Source organism: Protomyctophum bolini (assembly GCF_963924005.1).
Source record: "Protomyctophum bolini genome assembly, contig: SCAFFOLD_144, whole genome shotgun sequence".
Taxonomy (NCBI): Eukaryota; Metazoa; Chordata; class Actinopteri; order Myctophiformes; family Myctophidae; genus Protomyctophum; species Protomyctophum bolini.
The window spans coordinates 15,001-39,410 of record NW_027665398.1 but is presented as its reverse complement, the minus strand read 5'-3'; the positions used below and the strand labels follow the sequence as shown (position 1 = coordinate 39,410).

The 24,410-nt window shown below is 41.8% G+C and overlaps 1 long non-coding RNA gene across 1 annotated transcript; it reads left to right on the top strand.

Annotated features, from left to right (window-relative positions):
* The first annotated feature begins 19,402 nt into the window (after positions 1–19,402).
* Positions 19,403–21,467, top strand: LOC308312289. The gene is made up of 4 exons (XR_013963768.1): positions 19,403–19,485; positions 20,849–20,975; positions 21,090–21,167; positions 21,382–21,467. It is a non-coding gene; the product is annotated as an uncharacterized lncRNA (long non-coding RNA).
* The last annotated feature ends 2,943 nt before the right edge of the window (positions 21,468–24,410 follow it).

The following is a 24,410-nucleotide window of genomic DNA, read 5'->3' as shown; positions in this document are numbered from 1 at the left end:
ATTGTTACCATCATAACATTTTAAATTACTGAGGTGTATTATGATGAGTACTGTGGCACTCTGTGCCACACTATGAGCTTGTAGATCTGCTATTTTTCAACAGATAACAGCTTTTAAAATAATGTTTAAAACCTATGAGGCGACACAGATGCGTCCTCAGGTCTAAATGGGTTAAGGCAGTGGTTCTCACAGCCATCAAAACGTTATCCCACATTTCACAGCAGTGATAATAATAATAATAATTATTATTATTAATAATAATAATAATAATATGTACCTGCAGACTAGTAATTGTAACTTTAGTTCAGGCTAGCCTCCCTAGCCTGGAGCCGAGGCTTTACCCGGCATGCATTGCAGTGTTGTTGTTTTTGTTGACTGTTGAATCGACGTACGGTGGAGGCAGAAGACAAGACTCTCCGTCCAACAAATGCTTATATTAGTTCTTACACAGTTTTTCTCCGGAGAAATTCAGTTGAAAGGTCAGTGTATTTTTATATCCGATATCTACCGTGTGTAGTGTAATTGCACGTGTTAGAATCGTTTCGATCTTTATCTGTGTATGTTTCCCTCTAGCTAGCTAGCCTAGCTACCTGGGCAATCTATTGTTTGGACGAGGGGATAGCATTAGCAAACGTATAACTCATGCTATTTTAACAGGCTTGTAACTTCTTATTGTGTTGATAAGTCCTTAAACACAATTATTCGAATTAGATAAGATTTGATACGTTGCTTGTGTAGACTACATAAACAGCATTTAGCTGTAAATCACATTTTTTGTCATTCTTTGTTTCAGAACTTCTCCTATGGTACCACATCAATACAGCATGGGGTCTGTGTGTATGTGGGGTCTGCAAGGCTAAATCTTCGTCAAATGTCTGTCTTGCAAATGTAAAAAATATCACATAGTAGGCTAATGTTTAAAACAGACTTTTTTTGTTATTCTATTATAGGTGCAGATGCAGTGACCAAAATGAGCATTGCCATGCAGGTACGTTCTGAGCCATTTCTTTTACTCTTCTCTCTGTTGTCTCCTCTAGTTAGTGCTTTTGCTAGGCCACAATTGCAAATAAAGATTTGTCTAATTACAACACATTTTGATTTAATTTTTGTCATTTTAGTCATTTTGTTGTTTTATTCTAAGCCTGATTTTTACACTGAATATAGCTTTACTGCTGAATATAGCTGGTCTACAAGCTCGCAGCACATTGTGTGCTTGTAGATCTTCTGTTTTCATCAAATTGATTTTATGTACATACAATGTTTACCATTTTGTTGTTACTGTGATTTCAGACACAGGACTTGGATCTGTTGGGCGTACAAACGGTAAGAACATTTCTACCACTGAATTAAGGTTGCATGCTACAAGCTCTCTTGCCTCAAGTTTGCTGTTACATTTGAAAGAAATTTGACTTGAATTTGATTTCATTTTACAGACAAGGTGACATGCTGTACAGAGCTGAGACATCGTTCTTTAATTTAAGGTAATTGTTCATTTTACCAAGGACAGAAAATTGGCACCCAACAATGTGTAACTGTGTACCATTGTTACCATCATAACATTTTAAATTACTGAGGTGTATTATGATGAGTACTGTGGCACTCTGTGCCACACTATGAGCTTGTAGATCTGCTATTTTTCAACAGATAACAGCTTTTAAAATAATGTTTAAAACCTATGAGGCGACACAGATGCGTCCTCAGGTCTAAATGGGTTAAGGCAGTGGTTCTCACAGCCATCAAAACGTTATCCCACATTTCACAGCAGTGATGGTAGGTAGGCCTATGATTAAGGTGAAAATAATTTATTTAATTAATTCTGTGATTTCAGACGAACTTTCGCTGGAGGAAGACCTATCGACTTCAAATGCAACCTCTGCTGGAAAGGCTACCACCAGTCGGGTTTCCCTGACCCTCTACTATACGCAACATCCAGACCTCAAGGAACGCACCCAGCTTCCGTGCTCGGACATACAGACACGGGGACATACACACATTGCTACGCTCAGAAACTCCTGACTCCACTCAGAAGAGAATTGGTGTTTTAAAGACTTAAGCACTTAAACTTGAGAACTGATATGTCTTCTAAATCCTCACAGATTTTAGTTAAAACGTTTCAAAATTAGCAAATCTACAAGCTCGTTTTCAACAGCTTACAGCTTTTTAAATAATGGTTAAAGTGGCTACCAGGGGATCTTGGACTTCAGTGACAGGGACCTGGGGTCTGAGAGCCGGAGACGTTGGACAGGGTGCATTCTGGAACTTCTGCTGGCGGCCACCACCAGTCAGGCTTCATAAAGGAAGGAAACGGACAGGCACGGCAGGCAGCTCATCAAACGGTGGTCCGTGGCTCAAATGCTGAATAACTTTGGCATGAAAAGGGTTCAAACCCACCGCTATAGGGGTTTCCAAATGGACTCTTGAATGTATGCTGCACGATTTCTTGCTCAAAAGGTGAATCTCGATTGTGTGTTCTGTTTATTGCTGTGTAACTGTTATTGCAACATTACCGGGCTTACATAACTAACTCCACACAGAATAGACTTGGTGTTTATAAGAAATTAAACTTGAGAACTGATTCCATCCTAAATCCTCACAGATTTTAGTTAAAACGTTCACTGTGTTTGGGCCACATTTTCAAGATTTTTCAAAAATAGCAAATCTGCAAGCTCGTGAGCTTGTAGATCTGCCAACAATCTAACGACTTTTAAAATTATGGTTAAAGTGTTAAAATGGTATGACTGTTTTCTGAAAAGCCTAGATGTTTCTGTATCATTGGTGTTCAAACGATTTACTCCAATCTGAAAATATGTCGTTCCAGGGACCGCACTACGAGCTTGTAGGTCTGCTATTTAGTTTTATCCTGAAAATGTGCAAATCTTTGAATATATATTGTTTCAGAGCAAACGTTTTTAACTCATCTTTGCTTCTGGGTAGTCCCTGGAACAACATATTTTCAGATACTGTAGGTGTCAGCGGCCAATTTCATAATATTTCTGGGGTCCATGACATAACATAATTTGAGAACCACTAATATAGAAACATAGGTTTTTCTGAAAACTGTGTGGAAATGTGGACACAATCTTATCCAACATGTTCTGGTGGTTTCAGTAAAGTTGGTGTTTTACTGTTTTATAGATTTTAGAAGCCAGTGGTTCTCAAAGAGTGGTCTTAAAGTGCATTCTCAGCAAAATTACATAAAAATCAACCACTTGTATTCTAAACTTGGTTGTTTACATATTTTTTCTATGTGCCTATGTTTAATGGCTGTCTAAATGATTTCATTGTAACTTTTTTTTTCCTAATAAAGAAACAAAATTAAGTATACATTTGCTGCTTTATTATGTTTCTATAAATATGTGGGAGGGAGGTGAGCATGGGGGAGGAGGGGTGCGGGGTCGCAATATATATGGGGGGGGGGAGTGGTGTCATAAGACAGCTCCACGCTGTCCTGCTGCTGCCTTCGGTAGCTGACGTTCGAGGCGCGGCAGAGTAGCGGGGCGCCGGCTACACGCGCGTCGGCGCGCACGGCACACGCTGATCAAGAACGACGCGGCCACATCGTGCGACGCGCCCGGCGGAGGACACGATCGGCGGCGCGCGGGGACCGCCTCACGCAGGCGGCGCGCGATGACTTGCTAGCTGGGCAGTTGCAGAAGGCTGCTGAGAAGAAGGAAGACTCTAGCATCCTTTTGCATATCAAAGAAAAAGATTGTGTGTCTCTGGAAGTGCGTTACCACAGGTCCTGTTACAGAGAATACACAAGGACAAGGACAAAGTCTACGGCAACACATACGGCAACCACAGATGAAGTGTGAGTTATTACATTGCATTAACACTGCACATTTCAAAAGTAAGGCTTTGACCAACAACATATACTCTGTATTTTGTCTGTCTTTAGATACAATGTTGACAGCAGACCTCGTTTCACATGTTAAGTATTTTTTTTGTCTGCGTGTGTGTTTTCAGAAATGAACAACCCTTTGCTGCCAGCTACAGCATATTCTGCGAACGAGTCATCCGTCAAAGGATTATCGATAATCAAGAAATCCTGAAAATGAACCAACTAAGAAAGAAGTTCATAGACATCGTTAAGAAGAATGAGGATATTGATGCTTCAGACTACAGGTAACCGTGTCCTTGACAGTTCAGTAAACAAAAAATAACCTCTTTCATACTGAAAAGTTTCAATTTTATTGATTTATTCACTCACAAGAAAGGCTATGACAGTATGCTTAAATTAATTTGTTTCTCATCGTGAAAAAAATCCCTTTATTTATACATTTGTGCTCGTCTTTTTCTATTTTCATTTTGCAGGCAGGATAAACTGAAAAGGCGGTTGTCCCGTGATTTCCCCCAGTTGGTGTTTCACAGCCCTGCAACGCGCAACATCTCCGAACTTTTTCTTGAAACATTATCAGCAGATACACTGTTAGATAGGCTACCTCATCCATCAGACACGACAACAACTGAGTCAACCGAGGTAAGCCAAGCTGAAAGTGAGAATCTGGAACACACATCTTGACAATCTACAGAGCACACAAGGACACTGTATAGTGCAGCACTGATATTGAAGAGAATTGTAAATGAATCTCCCGGTATGAAATGCCCCTGGCCTCCCACAGCAGAGAATTTGAATGTTGCTGAAGCAAAATCTGTTGTGCCAGTTGAACTATTCAATGTCATTTCCTGGATTATAGGTGCAACAGAGGAACCAACACTAGACTGTTATGTTGATATTCCCGAAGATGTGAACCTAAAAGTTTTATCTGTTTGTCAAGACATTGTTTATCTTGCTTCTAAAGGTCGGAAGCAGACGCCTAAGTCACTGTGTCTTGGTCTAACTGTTCGCCATTTAACAGGTTCATACAATGTTCTGTCACTACTCAATAGATTAGGACACTGTGCTTCATGGAACACAGTTGTCAATCTAGACACTAGCCTCGCTCAACTACAACTTCTAGAGGGCAGAGACACAATTCCTAAGGGGTTCTCAAAGAAGGCACCTACCATATTAGTGTGGGATAACATTGATTTTGGGGAGGAGACATTGTCAGGTCGTGGAACTACTCACCATACAAATGGCATTATGCTACAAAGTTCTGTTGTTGAAACAATGTCTAGACCAGACAGACAGCCACTGCCGAAGTCAGTTTACTCATTGAAAGCACCTCCTCCCTTCCTTGTACAACACTATCCACAGTCTAAAAGACAAGGGCCACAGAACTTGTTTCAGAATGAAAATGTTCCATTGCAGGTGAAAAACGTACAGGTTGAACACTGTGTCTGCTGCCAAAACAGAACTGGCATATGTTTTAGTGAAGTACATAGACGCTGAAGCATGTACAGTACCAAGCTGGACAGGTTTCCACACTATGCTACAAAGTGATGCCACTCTACCCAAGTCAGCACTGTATTATCTTCCAGTCATTGAGGCTTCACCGACAGAGATGTCAACAGTTAACACTATTCTCAAGCGAAGTGTTGAACTTGCTGATCAGCTAGAACTGGACCATGTAGTGTTAGTTTTTGACCAAGCTATATATGCCAAAGCTCAGCAAATCCGCTGGAAAGATGATGCGTTGACAAAGCGTCTTGTGGTTAGACTAGGTGAGTTTCATACATGCATGTCCTTCCTAAGCATTTTAGGAAAAAGATTTGGTGATGCAGGACTGCAAGACATACTCATTGAGTCTGAAGTCGTTACCCAAGGATCCATCAATGGTGTGATCAGTGGTCATCATTACAACCGCAGCATGAGGGCACACAAACTTATGTATGAGAGTCTGCAACGTGCCAGATTCAGCACATTCCTAGACTCATTAACACCAGAGGAGAGAGATGAGTGCATGGCTGTCATCACTGAGATCAAAGATGCTTTCCCAGACAGAAAAATGTATGTTTTGTGTGAAAATGAGAAGTTTGACAAAATCTGTTCAAAGTATGCTGTCTTTGTGGAAACGAGAAGTGCAGAAAACCCAACGTTTGCCTTCTGGAGTTCATACATTGACATGGTACAACTACTACTGCTTTTTGTGAGAGCAACACGTGAATCAGACTGGCAGCTTCACCTGTCAACAGTGCGCCTGATGATGGCATGGTTTTTTGCTTACGACCGTGTAAACTATGCTAGGTATTTGCCTTCATACTGGCTGGAAATGGTCAATTTGCCTCTCACACATCCTTCTTGTCACAAAGACCTCAGTGTAAAAGGCCAGTGGACTGTCCAACGTCAAAGTGCACATGGATTTGCCTCCATTGCTTGTGACCAGGCTATTGAGCAAACATGCAATAGAGATTCCAAGAAAAAGGGTGGCTGGACAGGGATAACACTGAATCGGGATGCAGTGTCTCGCTGGATATTGTCACAACATGAAAGAGCTGCCATAGCTAGACAATGTGAGGCAATGGCTGGTAAATCTCCTGAAACACGGAGACGAAAAGATCTGGACCAAACACGGATTGATGGTGATGAAGGTGATGTGACCAGAATAATTTCCACCATAGATTCTATGCTGAACCCATTTGACATACACCAAGATGGCATTGTTTGTCTTAGCTCAGGGACAGTAGCAGCTGAGGATGTCAAGAATGATTTGCTTGCAGCACAAGAAAGAGGTGAAGAAGCTGTCAAAGTCTTTATGGACCAAAGACTGTTGTCAAAATCAGTCGACATTTTCGCCCCCATCAAGGCACAAAAACTGAAGACCTTCAGTGACCAGGCAAAGACAAAGAAGAAATCTGCAGCAGGCAAAGATGTGATTCTGCGTGCTGACAAGAAACTGTTCTCCAGACTACTCATTGTTGGTCAAACTAGAAAGATAGACCTGAGGGAAGTTCTGTCCTACTCCTTGGGAACGGTTTCATATCCTTTAGCCAGTGCTGACGGGTCACTAGCTAAAACAAACAAATCAGCTCTGATATTGGAAGAAAAAGACAAAGACTGCTTAGTTGAACAAGTTCCGTCAGATGGAGCTATTCTCTTTGATGGCATGGCAGTCATTCAAGCCATTCGTTCCAAACCGGCTACCTTTGGAGAATTGGCTGAAAATGTACTACAGTATGTGCTCAAATTAGCTCTGCACTTCAAGTGTACACGGATAGACTTCGTCATTGACCAGTATCCGAAAATCAGCATTAAGAACCTAGAGAGGTCACGCAGGGCTGGGGTCGGTACACAACGGGTGCAAATCTATGGACGGGATCAAAAGGCACCAACGCAATGGAAAAAGTTTCTATCAGATGGAACAAACAAAGAAGAACTGGCAGAATTCCTCTATGTTGCATGGCGAGATGCTGACCTCACAGTTTGGGGCAGAGACATCAGCTTGTACATAGCACATGGAGAACTGTGTCACTGTGTTTCCGTAAAAGAGGGTTCACAAACTGTCACTGCTGTTCAAGAACTGACATGTGACCATGAGGAATGTGAGACTAGGGTATTTGTACATGCACAGCATGCTGCACAAGAACACCAAACTGTAATCATCAAAAGCCCTGATACTGACGTGGCAGTGATAGCTGTAAGTCTGCAGAGAGATTTACAGTGTCGCTTGTATTTCTTGACAGGAGTAGGCAACAGAACGAGGATGATTGATGTGGCTAAGGTGTCAGCAGCTCTTGGCACCAGTGTTTGTTCTGCACTCATTGGCATCCATACCTTCACAGGTTGCGACTCAACCAGTGCCTTTCATGGCAAGGGCAAAGGGAAGACATTTTCTCTTGCTTGCCAGAAAGAAGAATACCTGACTGGGTTCACAAATCTTGGCAGCAGTTTTACCCTTGACCAGGCAACTTTCAACACACTGAGAAAATATGTGTGCCACCTGTATGGCCAATCATCTGCCAAAGACGTGAACGATGCAAGGTACAAATCATTCTGCACGGCATCATCAGCTTTGCCAGAACTGTCCATTCCCCCATAGTGGGGGGCCCCAGGGGGAAAAAAGGGCCGTTTGGTTCAGATTCTCGCAAATTCGCCAAATTTGGCACAGATGTTGTCCACACCATACTTAATCATTTTAAGATGGGTGCCAAGATTGGCGCCCCATGGTACTGCCATATTGCGCAATCCAATATGGCTGCCACCCGGAAAAAAATGGAAAGTCATAGAATCATAAATGATACCACTTTTTAGGTGGTTTCTGGGTCGTAGAATCTGATTCTGGTGTTGTTTTAATCATTTGAGGTGAAGATTACCCCTCAAGGTCAAGTTTACTCATCAAAGTTAGTATATAAAGGTAATATTGGGGTAAAATCCAATATTTCTGGTGCGCCATGCCAGATGCTACCTCCAAAAAGTTATTTTTTTTCCATTATAAGTTGTAGTTGTATATGTATCAATGTTTCACAACTCAAAACAGTAGATTGTTTATTATAAACAACAAACTAATACAAGTCCAACTTCAACAACAGTAAACAACAGTAGGGGACAATGTAATCAAAATAGTTACTCCGTAAAACTTGCTAAAATCAAAAAGTTAGATCACAATGTTGTCTTTCACATTCTTTGTGTCTCCATCCCTTGCAAGGTGTGGAGTTACTGGCTGTCATCTTCATTATTAAGGCACCCACCTTCGCATTTGCAGAGGATTGTGCATCGGACACCGATACGGTGGCATTTGCACCTTCCCATGCATCCCTTGAGGCAGCCACAGCGCACAAGAAGGTCACATGCTGCTGATGCATCACTAAGAGTGGTCCACAGTGGTTGCCATGTGCCAGTGCCATCTTTGTGCCAGCCCCACTCACTGAAGTCAGGAATTTCCTGCTGGACCGAGGTTGCCTGATTCCACTAGAAAATTGCCTGCAGTAGCGCTCGCTTGACATGCTGGAACAGTGCAGCTTGGGTAGGTGGGAGGTTTTCCAGTGATCTACTTCCAGTGGTGAAGAGGCAATGTCTGGCCTCATTGACACCAGCTGCACCACACCCCTTGCTGTACATGTTCTGCATATGCACAGACTCAAGACTGAAGAGGTCAGGGGTGTTTGTGAGAGCAACTAGTGTGTTGGTGAGGTCTGGTATGCTTCTCCAGGCTGCCCAAGCTGTCTTCTTGCCACATCCAAGAAACTGGGACGTTGTGTCACACCCTGTTAAGCTGTGGAAGAGGGGTAGTGCCAATGACTTTGATGGACCGAGATCAGAGTAGATGGTATGGACTGGTATGTCACGATATTTTCGACCAGTACCGAAACACACCCAGAGCTCGGTTAGGCCAAGGGTCTCGAAAAACCGGATTGCCAAAATGACAACATCGCTGTCTACGGTGCGAACAAAGGCTGTTTGTTGTATGACCCTGCTCTGCTGCATGTGCCAGATGCAGGAGGATCCTGGTGTCTGCCTCAGAATGGTTGCACTTCTGTAGTTTTGTGACATCACAAGGCATGTTGGAGAGCACAGTCTCAAAGCGGGTAGTCAGAAGGAGCTTTCCACGCATGTCATTCTTTGAGATCTGTGTGCTGATGAATGAGAAGAGCTCCTTTTTGTTGTCCTCGTTTTTTAGGAAGCCACTCCATTCATGCTTAGGGATTGGAGTGCTACCATCACCGACTTTTGTCCGTGAACCATTCCCACGCCGTTTCTGTGTAAGATATTTTAGGTTATTTTCCTCTGGGTAGTTGTCCCATACAGCATCAATGCGTTGGGTACTAGTTGTCATTTGGGCCTCCAGAAATGGTGTAATGTTGAGCAAGACATACTCGCTGAATGTCTTTGCTGTTGTGGGGCGCACCATGTGGATGACTGCTGCCATATCCAACACCACAACGGTAGCTTGTTTGGCAGAAGCTGCATGACCTGTGCTAGCATTGAGGCATTGAAGAATGTCAGACTTTGTCCCAGATCGCAGAGACCCTCTGTCCGCCAGGCTCGGTGGCTCTCGGTGCTCTCTCTCGGTGGCTCTCTTGGTGGCTCTCGGTGGAATCAGGCAACCTCGGTCCAGCAGGAAATTCCTGACTTCAGTGAGTGGGGCTGGCACAAAGATGGCACTGGCACATGGCAACCACTGTGGACCACTCTTAGTGATGCATCAGCAGCATGTGACCTTCTTGTGCGCTGTGGCTGCCTCAAGGGATGCATGGGAAGGTGCAAATGCCACCGTATCGGTGTCCGATGCACAATCCTCTGCAAATGCGAAGGTGGGTGCCTTAATAATGAAGATGACAGCCAGTAACTCCACACCTTGCAAGGGATGGAGACACAAAGAATGTGAAAGACAACATTGTGATCTAACTTTTTGATTTTAGCAAGTTTTACGGAGTAACTATTTTGATTACATTGCCCCCTACTGTTGTTTACTGTTGTTGAAGTTGGACTTGTATTAGTTTGTTGTTTATAATAAACAATCTACTGTTTTGAGTTGTGAAACATTGATACATATACAACTACAACTTATAATGGAAAAAAAAATACTTTTTGGAGGTAGCATCTGGCATGGCGCACCAGAAATATTGGATTTTACCCCAATATTACCTTTATATACTAACTTTGATGAGTAAACTTGACCTTGAGGGGTAATCTTGACCTCAAATGATTAAAACAACACCAGAATCAGATTATACGACCCAGAAACCCCCTAATAAGTTGTATCATTTATGATTCTATGACTTTCCGTTTTTTTCGGGTGGCAGCCATATTGGATTGCGCAATATGGCAGTACCATGGGGCGCCAATCTTGGCACCCATCTTAAAATGATTAAGTACGGTATGGACAACATCTGTGCCAAATTTGGCGAATTTGCGAGAATCTGAACCAAAATATCCCCGGGGCCCCCGACTACCAACAAGTGATGCTCTGCACCAACATTGCAAAAGGGCAAACTACCAAGCAGCAGTGATGAGACGTTCTCTGACTAGTAGGATGTGTGCTCCTTCACCAATTGGCAATGGCTGGGGCATGGAGGATGGGGAGTTAACAGTAAACTGGATGACTAGAAATCCTGCACCGGATAGTGTGTTGCAGGTAGTCCACTGTAATTGCAAAAAAAGCAAATGTGAGACTGAAAGATGTTCATGTATGTCTGCAAAACTGTTTTGCACTGATTTATGTCACTGCCAGGACTGTGAAAATGTGTCAAAGGAAACACAAGAAAGAGGTACATGGGATGATGACTCTGATGAAAGTGATAGGGATGAGTAACCCAACATGTTACCTACTACTTGTTTTGTTCAACAATTATTAGAAAGTTTTATTGTGATGCATTTGTATGTTATTTTGTATTTTAAATTTTCATATATTTTCTTGGCTTTGCTGTGACCCACTTGTAAATAAATAATTAAATGTTTCATACCATTTGTTGTAATAATTCTGACCTCTACTACTTTAGTTTTTAGTCTTGTCCATTTTTTGCATTATTTCAATTTAGGGGGCATGGTAACATTTTGATAGATTTTCTGCCATGTTGGTCCAAGGTGCCCTGATTTTCTTTTCTACCTTTCATTACACAGTAGGTTGAGACATTTTCTATGTGAAGCCTGTACAACTGGCTAAACAGCAGGGCAACTGGGTTCTACTGAGTTTGACACGTGCAATTATTAATTGAATGTCCAGAGGGTTTTGTTACTTTCGGATATGTTAATCCATTTATTGATATCCACTTTCTTTCATGCAGTAGTATTAAAATGTAAATAAACTGTATAAACTTTAAACTAACAAACAACTGAACCTGTCGACCACGCACGGTCGAAAACTGTGTCGTCTTCCCCTGTCGCACCTGAGTGCCATCACACTGACAGGTAATGAGTGTTTCTATGACAACCACCCACCATTCTGACTGACAGCCATGACGTCATCGTAATGAAGGACACATTAATTTCATCATTAAGTAGTTTAAATAAACAAAACAAAATAAACAAAAAGCTTTTTGGCTACAACATTATATGTATGAAACATAAGCTCTTGGCACAATTTACTGTGTAGATTTCATTGTACTGTGTGGCAAACATCTTCCTTAGTTGGTCCATTTTCAGGATTTCTTGTTTATCGATAATCCTTTGACGGATGACTCGTTCGCAGAATGTTGTAGCTGGCAGCAAACGGTTGTTCATTTCTGAAAACACACACAGACAAAAAAAATATGTGCAAAGGTGTCTGCTGTCAACATTGTATCTAAAGACAGCCAAAATACAGAGTATTGCACAAAGCACAAAGCAACTCAACGGGAAGCGAAAGATCATCCGCTCCACGTACATGGTTAACACCGTCGTGGTTTGCCGTGCTACATTTCTCTTTGTCTATGGGTGAGTTACAGTCTAATCTATGCTATTGATACTTATGTATTGTTACTGTAACATTGTGTGTGTGTGTGTGTGTGTGTGTGTGTGTGTGTGTGTGTGTGTGTGTGTGTGTGAATAACGCCAGTATGTATGGTTCACTATGTGGCAGTAGGCGCTGCTCAACTCTGTGCGGAGGGAGGATCACTATGTGCCCTGTTAAATAATACTGCTGTTAACCAGTAGTAGTAGTAAAACATCCGGTATGGAGAGGATACGGAAACAGTTTGTGTGCGTGTATGTATGCGTGGACATTATTAGCGGATACAATGGGCGGGCTTTAGAACGGATGTAGCCTTGCACAGTAAATAGAAACCAGGCTTTATACTGTACTATAGGCATTTGCGTATTGCCTACGATTATTTTGTTGGGTTAGTTTGTAACAAAGTGTTTATGTCGTTTTGTCCAGGATCAGCAAAAACCTTATCCAAGCCCTTGTGAAACACTACAAGGAGAATGGTATATCTTCACGCCAGATGAAGAAAGGTCCCAGAACACATAAGAAGTTTCTGTCTAGTGATGACATAAAACGGGTCTTGACATTCATCACAAACTATGCAGAAATCCATGCCATCTCTCTGCCTGGACGACACCCTGGACACAGAGACTACAGTTTGAAGTTGCTTTCAAGTGATGTAACCAAAGCCTCAGTGTGGCGTCTCTACAAGGCTGCCATGGAAGATGGTATGTAATTGTTTTATTTGTTTTATTCGCATTACAACACTTACAACAAATGCTTGTTACATTTTGTCATTGTAGCTTGTAGTTCAGCTATTTTTTTAATCATAATTTGTAAATGTATGCTAAATAATCACACCCGTGTGAAGTGAGTATAGCATAGCACAGTACCAAGTGCCACCCTACAATCTTGTAGATCTGCTATTTTTGAAAAATCATAAAAAATGTTTGTGTCTTTACTCTTTTCTTTGCAGGGCAACGTGTTGTTAGTTTGAGCTGCTTCAGAAGGCTGTGGAAAGCGATCCTCCCTCAGATAACAAGCATCAAACCCAGGACAGATTTGTGTTGGCAATGCCACAAAAACAACTTCCAGCTGAACCGTGTCAACCTCGACGACGCACAGACGGCAGCAAAACATCAAGAGCAACTCGACCACCTGGCACTTGTTTGGAAAGAGCGAGGGATGTACCAGGAGATGTCAGCCTACTAGTTACTTTTTAGATTGTATTATTACAAAACATACACTAAACAACTTCAGTCCTACATTTCTTTATTTTAACTCAAGTAAAACAACATGTACTTAAGTGTCCCACCTAAGTGACACCTAAGTGTCCACTCAACTGTCATTGACAGGTAACCTAGTGGGGGAGTGGTTAGTGGGTGGGGGAGTGATTATGCAAGACATTAGAGGTGTGGACAAGCATCTATTGTCACACCCATTCCAGAGGTGCTAAATTCTGATGAATCTTTGCAGGCCAAATTAACTACTTTGCATCTGTATCCTGTCGTATCTAGGATCAATAATTCATATAAAATCTCATGTTTGTTAAAGAAATGTTCCACTATACACTATTTGGTCACTATGCTAAGGACATGCTAAATAAGTCAACTGTCACTAGATGCAAGGCAGTTCTCTCAGAGGCCTGTCTTTGTTATGTAGAGTCAAGGTGTTGGTGGCCTGTTTACATGTTTAAAGTCGGATCCTGGGTCACACCTAAATAATTTGACATGCGATAAGAACAATTGATCAAGGGCTTCAGTGATTTAACTTCCTGGGAGGGGCCAATGCCAGTCTGGGACAATGTGTATTTGTGACTCTGTTTTAAGGCCATTGGTTTTCATTGTAAAGGGGGTCATTCTCGCCGTCGGAGGTGAGCTTATGCTACGCTTCACTGCTGTGCTGTACTCTGAATAAACTACTCATGGAACATCGAATCCTGTCTGGCGTTGCACATTTACTCTCCTGGATGGTATAAAATATACAACATAAGTGGCGCCCGATGTGGTTTTGATGGCGTGGATAATTCTACGGCACAATAAAAACGGACCTGCGAAGAGGGAGGGGAGTTTTTGGGAGCGACGGTGGAGAAGCGTGATCCGACGTTCAGTGCGTCTACGTGGAGGTGGAGGCCTTAACCAACTACGGACTGAGTCACGGCTCTGCCCTGCGAGGAGATGGACGGAAGCGGTTGCATCGACAGCGGGGTGACGGGGAGCGGCTGCGGGTGGCGGAGACCTGCATCTTTGCATCAGCGCACTGGCGGAGGACGACGGGGAGCAGTGAGACGCAGCACGGCGCAGCAGTGGCTGATTGACCGACCTAAGCTGAGGCCTTCGCGGACCTGCTCGAGGGGTCTGTGATGACGGTGTTTGCTTTTCTTTTCGTCCCATCTCTGTTGTGAACAGAGTTGGGAGGGGGGAGAGAAGATGATGATGACGAGGACAGCGAAAAAACAGCAGTGCAGACTCTCGAACTTTGATCCGTGCAGCTAAGCGAACATTTCGAGGTAAACTAGGAAAGAGCAGCATACATGAAGAACTTTCCTTTGTCCAATTCGGAGGGGAGACGAACTTTCCTTCGCTCCGATTACAAATTGTGCGTCAAGTTTGTTTTCAGCATGAATTATAATAGGCCTCATGTTGGTATGTGTTTGTCGTATAATTAGATAAGTTGAGTCATTTAGCCTAATTGAATCAATGAGGTATTTTCCTAGGGATATGAAGAGATATGTGTTATTATTGTTAGACTCTGGCGCGTCAATGTTTGGGTCACCACTGGGTGATCTTGGTCAGAGGTAAGTCCGGGACTTAGCTGACATTGTGTATTGGAATAGCAGAGTTTAGTAGTAAAATCATGTAGGTTATTACATATCAAAAAAGTGCTCCTGTAAAATGGAGCTGAAAGCGGCATATGTATTGTTTAATGTCAGTTAACTGTACTAATCATTTCCCCATTATTCATACACATATGGATGTCTGTTTGAAAACCATTTTTGGGAAGTTCTGTACTGTAATGCTGTTATTTTTTGGTTTCTTGAATGTGTATTGTCAAGCTGAGGGTCAAGGGGGGTGTAAGGGAATTATTGTTCCACATTTTGTATTCAGCAGACGGTGAGTCTGCTGAAAGGGGGGAATGTCGTATCTAGGATCAATAATTCATATAAAATCTCATGTTTGTTAAAGAAATGTTCCACTATACACTATTTGGTCACTATGCTAAGGACATGCTAAATAAGTCAACTGTCACTAGATGCAAGGCAGTTCTCTCAGAGGCCTGTCTTTGTTATGTAGAGTCAAGGTGTTGGTGGCCTGTTTACATGTTTAAAGTCGGATCCTGGGTCACACCTAAAGAATTTGACATGCGATAAGAACAATTGATCAAGGGCTACAGTGATTTACCTTCCTGGGAGGGGCCAATGCCAGTCTGGGACAATGTGTATTTGTGACTCTGTTTTAAGGCCATTGGTTTTCATTGTAAAGGGGGTCATTCTCTCCGACGGCATTCGCCGTCGGAGGTGAGCTTATGCTACGCTTCACTGCTGTGCTGTACTCTGAATAAACTACTCATGGAACATCGAATCCTGTCTGGCGTTGCACATTTACTCTCCTGGATGGTATAAAATATACAACAATCCGTTATCTGTTTCAACAAGTTTTAGATGGTCATATCTCCTTAAATTATTGTCCAATTTCATTGAATGATACATCACATGAAAGCTTACATTCTGTACTTTAATAATCTGTAATAATCTGTAATCTGTAAAAATCGAGTTGAGGACCAAAGTGCTGGCCTGTGTCACATATATAGTATCACACATTTACGATTAAAATGTTGGGTGGGGGGCTGTAAATAACAGTGACCTGCCCCCTCCATGCATTCCTGGGTTAGGGTTAGCTAATAAAGTAGTAATTCAATCAGCAGTGTTTCAGTCTCTGTTCTGTAGATAAACACTTATTTTTAATCAATGATAAGTAATATAATATAATAATTATAACTACATCACATCGCCTTTCTATCTGCAAACTTCCTTACCCGTCCCAGAGGAAAGCATAATCCAAGTTTGAGATCTCATCTCTGGCTCGTTTGTTTCTTAAGCCATAAATGAGATCAATATGAGGCAAAAAGGAGATATCAGCTTATGGCTCCTGTTTCTCACTTTTTCTGAGAAATAGACTCAGTATGTCTCAGATGGAACCTCTGATGAGCCATACAGGAGATCTCAAAAATGGCTTAAATGTTGCTCAATGTGGCAGCATTTTTGCATCTCAAATGTATGTTTCTCATTTGTTTTCTCCTGAGAAATAGACTCAGTATGTCTCAGATGGAGCTCTGATGAGCTATACAGGAGATCTAAAAAATGGCTTAATGTTGCTCAGTATAGCAGAATTGTTGCATCTCAAATATAGCTCAGAGTGAGAGCTCAACATAATCTCATTTAGAGCTCTTTAATACTGAGATCGATCAAATCGCATAAGACTCAGATAGGCGCCAGCCCAGAGGAAAGCTGGGCCGCATAGCGGCCCGGCCTCTAGTACTAACCTAAAGGGCGAGTTCACGCTGAAACAACAGGTCTGGGAATGCCCATTCCCTCCCATTCACTCCCATTCATTCCCATTCAGTCCCATTCACTCCCATAGTATCAGTCCCATAGTAACAATACCTCCCATTCACTCCCATTCAGTCCCATGCACTCCCATAGTATCAGTCCCATAGTAACAGTACCTCCCTTTCAGTCCCATTCACTCCCATAGTATCAGTCCCATAGTAACAGTACCTCCCTTTCAGTCCCATTCACTCCCATAGTATCAGTCCCATAACAAAAAAAACATTGCATGGATGCATGCACCTGGGACGTATCCTCAGTGATGTATCCTGAGGTCAACGGGGTTTCGGGTCTCTCAACATCATATACCCCTCACTCAGGCGACCCAGCCAGGAGTGATCAAGTCCCGACTTACGTCCCAGTAGCTACCCTCAATCAGTCCCACTGGGAAAAACCAGGATCACACAATCCGTTGGAACTATTCCAGAACTACTCTGCCAGGGCTGGGAGGTACACTTCTGGCACATGGAGGGACTAGGCTCTGTGGGTTGTCTTCTGGCCAGGCCCCTCCTACGTCTCACCAGGTCCACTCCTGCTCTCACCAGGAGTAGAGCGAGGACCTGTGCGTTGCACCAGAGTCCCAGCACCAGACAGTTCATTCAGGAGTGGTGGGAAATGGTTCTGCAGGGTCATGGTGCTGCGGTTCCACTTGCTGCTTGCATGGCCCTTCCAAAGGCCTCACCGAGGGTTGTTGGGCTTCCTCCTCACGGAGGACACATGCTGGGGCGCTGACCCATACTGCTCACCCTGGTGCCGTCTACATTCCGGCTGTCAACCGTCTCTCCGGTGGTCACCAGACTATACCTGGTTGTCACATAGTCTATTCCTATGAGTCACTATAAATAGAAGAACTATACCTAAAAAACATTGCATGGATGCACCTGGGGACGTATCCTCAGTGATGTATCCTGAGGTCAACGGGGTTTCGGGTCTCTCAACATCATACCCCTCAATTCAGTCCCATGCACTCCCATAGTAACAATACCTCCCATTCACTCCATTCAGTCCCATGCACTCCCATAGTATCAGTCCCATAGTAACAATACCTCCCATTCACTCCATTCAGTCCCATGCACTCCCATAGTATCAGTCCCATAGTAACAGTGCCTCCCATTCACTCCATTCAGTCCCATGCACTCCCATAGTATCAGTCCCATTGTAACAGTACCTCCCTTTCACTCCCATTCAGTCCCATTCACTCCCATCCTATCAGTCCCATAGTAACAGTACCTCCCATTCAGTCCTATTCACTCCCATTTTGAAAGGTGTGTTAAAATGGCCTAAGTCACATTTTATTATGACTTAGGCAAAATATAATGGCTCCCTCTTGACATAGGCCATTGTTTTAATAGGGTGTAACAGGAAGGCCTTTTACGTTAGGGCTTGGGTGATTTTACCAGAGGTGGCCAGCATCACCAGGAGGTGATTTAGGCCAAAAACAAATTTTCGGCAAAGTTTAATAAGGTGACGATATGGAATGTCAGAACAGGTCAGCTCCATATATGGAGTATGGCTGTATGGCTATCCAGGGTTTGATGAGGTGAGTGTCGTGATCTTCATTCATATATGGAGACGGCCATATATGGAACGACTGCGTGTCACGAGGCGTGACAGACTGAAGGCCATATATGGAGTGTGTCACAAAGTGTGACAGACAGACGGACAGACTGACTGACATGTTTTGCAGGTTTTCATAGTAATCTGTGACCTACAGTCACAATAACGACATCATATCTCCCACTACAGCACATCTATGCAGGGCATGACAATATGGGCTCTCCATGGACATAAAAGGTACAAGAACTGACAGATAGGAGATCTTTATATATGGGCATAAAATAAATATATATATTTTTTTCTTTTCAAGGTCTGTGTAAACACAAACATTGAAGAAAAAAGTGAGGACGCAAATTGTGATTGGCCAGAATGAGACACAGAGGATGTATGATGACATATGATTATAACAGAGCGCCCCTCATTTCACACATGTGTGATTTCTCTCTCACCCCCATTTTATATTTCATATTAGATTTTATATTTATATCTTAAGTGAGGACGCAAATTGTGATTGGCCAGAATGAGACTCAGAGGATGTATGATGAATAACAGAGCGCCCCTCACTTCACACATGTGTGATTTCCCCCCCCCCCCCCCATTTTATATTTCATATTTGATTTTATATTTATATTTTATAAATGAAAAACATTTTTTTCTAGAAATGCTACAAATGTAATCCAGTCATGTGGAAAAAAAACAGCTTTAGGTCAGATATTGTTCTGCATGCTGAAATAACCAATTTCGAAAGCATACCTTTATTTTTATTATATTTTTAACATTTTGGAATAAATTAAAACGGTGAATTAGGCTTAGGACCTGTAGGCATATGCATTTTGATTTAATAATATATAATAAAACTATCTCGTCCGGCAATTGGCCCGCCTCTATGGACCGAATCTCGAACGCCATTGGACAACAAACCGGAAAGGGAAATATCACCCAGAGCGTCTGACGTCACCAACGGACTGAGCATTTGAATTTTGAAATGAAAAGCACTCACAGGACAGGAGAAACACTGCAGGAGAAGATTGTAGAAGAAACAACACAAGTTAACGTCCGAACTAAATGGAATAAACCCCTTCAGGCTGTAGCGAAAAGGTATGTTACAGAACGAGAACTATATAAAGACCCACATTAAGGGAAATATGTTAACAACCGCGAGGTGCATCATTATTATACTATTACTATGAAGTTGCAGCACTGTTAGCAATATGCTAACGTTAGCGTTTAGCTAACATTAGATGGGGGACATCGTCGTCCTATTTGAACAGGTTTGTACTTCACTAAACAGTCATACACTGCACTAGTGTTGTTGGTGAAGTTATTATTTTAATTTGAGATCGTTTTTGGTGAGTCTGTGTTAATTTGAGGGGTTTTGTGGTCAAGTTTAATCCGGTGGTTATTTCTGTTGCAATGAAGGTAGACTTTTTGGCCTCAAATCATTCTTTATTTTAGGATTATGTGTTTAGAACGATTTTTGAGGAACAGTATTTTTGATTGGAAAAACCTTGTGCATATTTCTATGGTCATTTACTGCACTTTAAGCATTTGGATAAAAAACGTTTTACTTAGCACAGCCATATTATGCAACTCAAGTAATGCACTAACCCTGCAGTACATATGCTGGTTTGTTAATTACATCAGTGGTTTTCAACCCTTTTCATATGAAGGACCACTTTATTCACCATTTGATTACATTTAGCCTCTCGGTCCAATTGCATGGTTCATTGCATTTAGGGTCCATTTGTAATACACTTTCAGAGTTAAATTAACATTGGTGTTAATTTAACTGGGGGTCTAAGAGATAGAAATGCTATTAAATGGGGGTCCGTAGACAAATGCATGTCAAATTGGGGGTCCTTGAAATAAAAATGGTTGAAAACCTCTGCTAGAGCCGTGGCATAGCCCTGGCATATCTTTTAAAATGGGGGTATGGGGGCTGTCATTTTGGGGGGGTCCATGACATGAAAATGTTTGGGAACCACTGGCCTACATGTACAGTAGAAAGTGCTTTTATATATTTAGTTTCTAATTGTAACGCACCATTTGCACAAATATATGCAGATATTAGACCGGCAGAAATCCATTCATTATGATTGTGCATTGTGTGGTAAGTGAAACATTTTGGCATGCCCTATGCCAGTGGTTCTCAACCTGTGGGTGGGGACCCCACCTATGACAGTGAAGTGACCATTTATTAGGACTTTCAACACTTGTAATACCTCAAAGAAAGAGTAATAAACTACTGCATCAAAAGTCATCAACAAATTATACTATACTATAAAAACTGGTGAAACATTGGTCAAATTGTCAAATAATATAAGTGTGTGTAATTATCACGTCATGGTTTACATTTTGGTCACTTTAAATATACTTTGACATTAAATTTAGGGGCTTGGTGGCCTGTGTGGCCAGTGTTTAACATATTACTGTCTATCCCCCTTATTTCCCTCCAACTTAGATGATTTAATACTTTCTGGGGGACATACCTGGAGGAGAGACGATCATTACAGAGTATGCTCGGACGAAAAGCCTAACGGATAGCAGAAGGTGTGACATGGTGATTGCACACATGACAAGTGAACATGGTATGTTTTCTGGTAAACATAAAAAGCACCCAATGCACAACAAGAACCGGTTGATTTAGAGTGTGCCAGGCAGGAAGTGTCTGAAACATTTTTGTGTTTGCTTTTTGTTTGCAGGATAATTTGGCTCCGTCATGAAGGGACTGTTGACCCACGAAGAAGCTATGCTCAAAGTCACCATGAAAACCATGAAGAGTAAGTACTCCATAACAATGAGGATTGTTACACTATATACAACATTTGAAAGCATACTATAAATACCAGTTCAAGAAATTCTGCAATTTTTAGTTCTCAATATGTCTTTCAGAAATTCTTCCTTTTAACACATGTCCATATAAGACAAATAGCAATTGTATGATATTCCTGTTAGATATCAACTAGTATGTAAAACAACTCCTCTCCTCTCCAGTTGCCATTTGCACGCTCACCGAGATGGAAGACTTCCTCCGGGAAGCAGCCTGCATGAAGGAGTTCGACCACCAGAATGTCATGAGACTCCTGGGTGAGAGAACAACGCCTTTGTAGTTTGTATAAGTTTGGATTGTTAAACTGCAGTTTACAGCAGCATCATTTCAGACGCAGACAATGTTGCAGATTAGTTGGCTCATCACATGTGCACCTACAGCTATCTCAAGGTACAGCCTCAGTATTGCTAATGACAGAACATTGGCATGTGTCTAGCTTGCCTTTGCAAATGGCCCTGGTCAACACTCATTCCAATCAAAAACATAACTAACATGACGTAATCGTGTGTTTTAGTTTTTCCCATCCTCATCTGACATCATGCATTCTCTCATCCGTCTATGAATCAAGGCTCAACTTATGATATCTGAAAAAACTATAACCAATACTAAAACTAGAAATAAAGCTAGTAAATTCCTATGACTAAAACGACTGATTGATAAAATAAAAATGTAACCACTTGAACCCCAGCATCCCTATTCTAAGAGGAGCGTTGGCCAAGAATAGTAGATCCACAAGCTCACATACAACATGCCGCAACATGACATGGTGTGAGCTTGCAGATCAGCCATTTTCGACAAAGACATTCCATGTAGACAGTTGCAACCTCAGCTCCATTTTATTAAGAATAGGGGGTTTAAGTGGTTAAGCTAATGAACATTTCACAACTGCAACTGCTCCAAATATCATTAAAGTCCATTATAGCCGGTATGTGAACGGGAACAGGAATAGGGGTGTGGTGTGTTTGTTTATGGGGGTACAGGTATGTGATGAAGGTTGGTGTTCTGTGTGTGTGTGTGTGTGTGTGTGTGGTGTGTATATACTGTACGTATGCTTTATACTCATTCAAACCAAGCCGGGGTGGGTTAGGGGTTAAGAAGACATGTAGTCCGTCAGCCGACAGGCTTCTTTTGTTTAAAGTGGGACATTTGGTATATTCTTTTTTTATTGGCCTAAAATATTGTCTATACTGTATACATATATTCATGAATCCACTTGCTGACCGGCTGTCACTATTGGACAATTTTTGTTTTCATTAACATCCTATGGCAGGCAAAAATTTCAAACTTTCCTTATGCTTTAAGTAGCATGTGACATGTCAAACTAGGGGGCTTTCGTGATTCTGAATCTATTCCAAGCATTAGTTTTGGATTCAGAATCATGAAAACCCCCTAGTTTGACATGTTACATGCTACTTAAAGCAAAAGGAAAGTTAGACATTTTTGCCTGCCATAGGACGTTAATGGTAGGATCACAAGAAACCCCTATAAAAAGGATTGCCCAGTAGTGACAGCCAGTCGGCAAGTGGATTCATGAATATATGTATATAGACAATATTTTAGGCCAATAAAAAAAGACTATACCAAATTTCCCACCCGTCCACCTCGACTGCCGGACAAATGCGCAATCTTAGCAGGCTATACACATTTTATAAATTATAGGCTATTATTATACAACCTGTAATCAATGCATGGGGTTTTGACTTAGTAGATAAAATGAGGCTGCTGGCTATATTTTCGATAGCTTGCACTCAGTATTTGTGTGTTTTCTTGGCATTGGTCACTATTAGATTTCGAGTAATGAATGAAACATCAGCAATTAAATTCTACCTTTGCAGTGAAATGAATGTCCAGAAAAATACTACTTGAGGTATATCGTATATTATATTTTTTCTATGATCTCATCAGGTTCATATCTTGCTGAAGCCGCTCCAGGGTGAGATCAACACACTGCCACTCTGGTTCCGGAAGAGCAACCTCGCCCTCAACGTCAACAAGACTAAGGAGACAATCGTGGACTTCAGGAGACAGCAGAAAGTGCGCCCATTCTCATCGATGCCCATGCCCCTTCGATCAGGCGGTGTCACGCCTGCACTAACCAAGAAAAGACCAGCATACAGCAAGTAGTGTGATTGGCAGAACACCGTTCTTGTTCGGCAGCCTGATGACAGGCGGTGTCATCAGGCTGGTCTCAGACCTTTGCTCTTTCCTGAACCCACATGTGGATTATACCAGCCTGGGGCAAGTGACTTGGCTCTCCTTTGAACCTATGGATTATACCAGGGACAAGGGACTTGACCTTTTACTTTGCTCTACCAGTCTACCTCATGGACCTACTAAGAGTTGGTAATCAAATGGACTACTACCTAAGAGTTGGTAATCAAATGGACCCTTATAGATCTTTAACTCTTGAAAGCGTACAGGTCCATTTGGTTTCATTTCACGCTTTCAAGAGTTACATTATTGTTAAACATCTGCATTACTTCATTTACAATTCTACACAATTGGAGAATGTAAATAATTATTTTAGACAAAATCTTATCCAACAAAAACAGAACATGCTTTAGTTTTGGGTGTGAGCCTAAATCTCATCACATGGTGACAAAATAACGGGCCTTTTGATGATCTACATTATAATTGACCTTGACCACTGCATTATTGGTGAAGCTGTTTTTTCTATTAAAAAAGGAAATTAATGATTTTATATCTATTAATGTTCACTGTATCTCCTTTAAAGCTCAAAGTGAGAATGGTATCCATCCATCCATCCATCTATGTCTCATTTATCTCTCAAATACAGCTCTTAATGTATCTCGTCTATGTCTCATTTATCTCTCAAATACAGCTCTTCATGTATCTCGCCTATGTCTCATTTATTTCTCAAATACAGCTCTTAATGTATCTCACCTATGTCTCATTTATCTCTCAAATACATCTCTTAATGTATCTCGCATATGTCTCATTTATCTCTCAAATACAGCTCTAATGTATATTCGCCTATGTCTCTCTGTAGCTCCTAGTATTCAAGTTAGGAGCTGAGCTGAGAAATAAAAGCTGGTTTCTCGTGAGAAGCATCTGAGATTAAAACGAGAAGCAAATTTTTCCTCTGGGATACCAGGTGCTGTAAGCTTTTTCCTTTGCCACACTAAATGAGAAACTGCCATTTTTGGCCATGATACAATATTACTAGATCGTG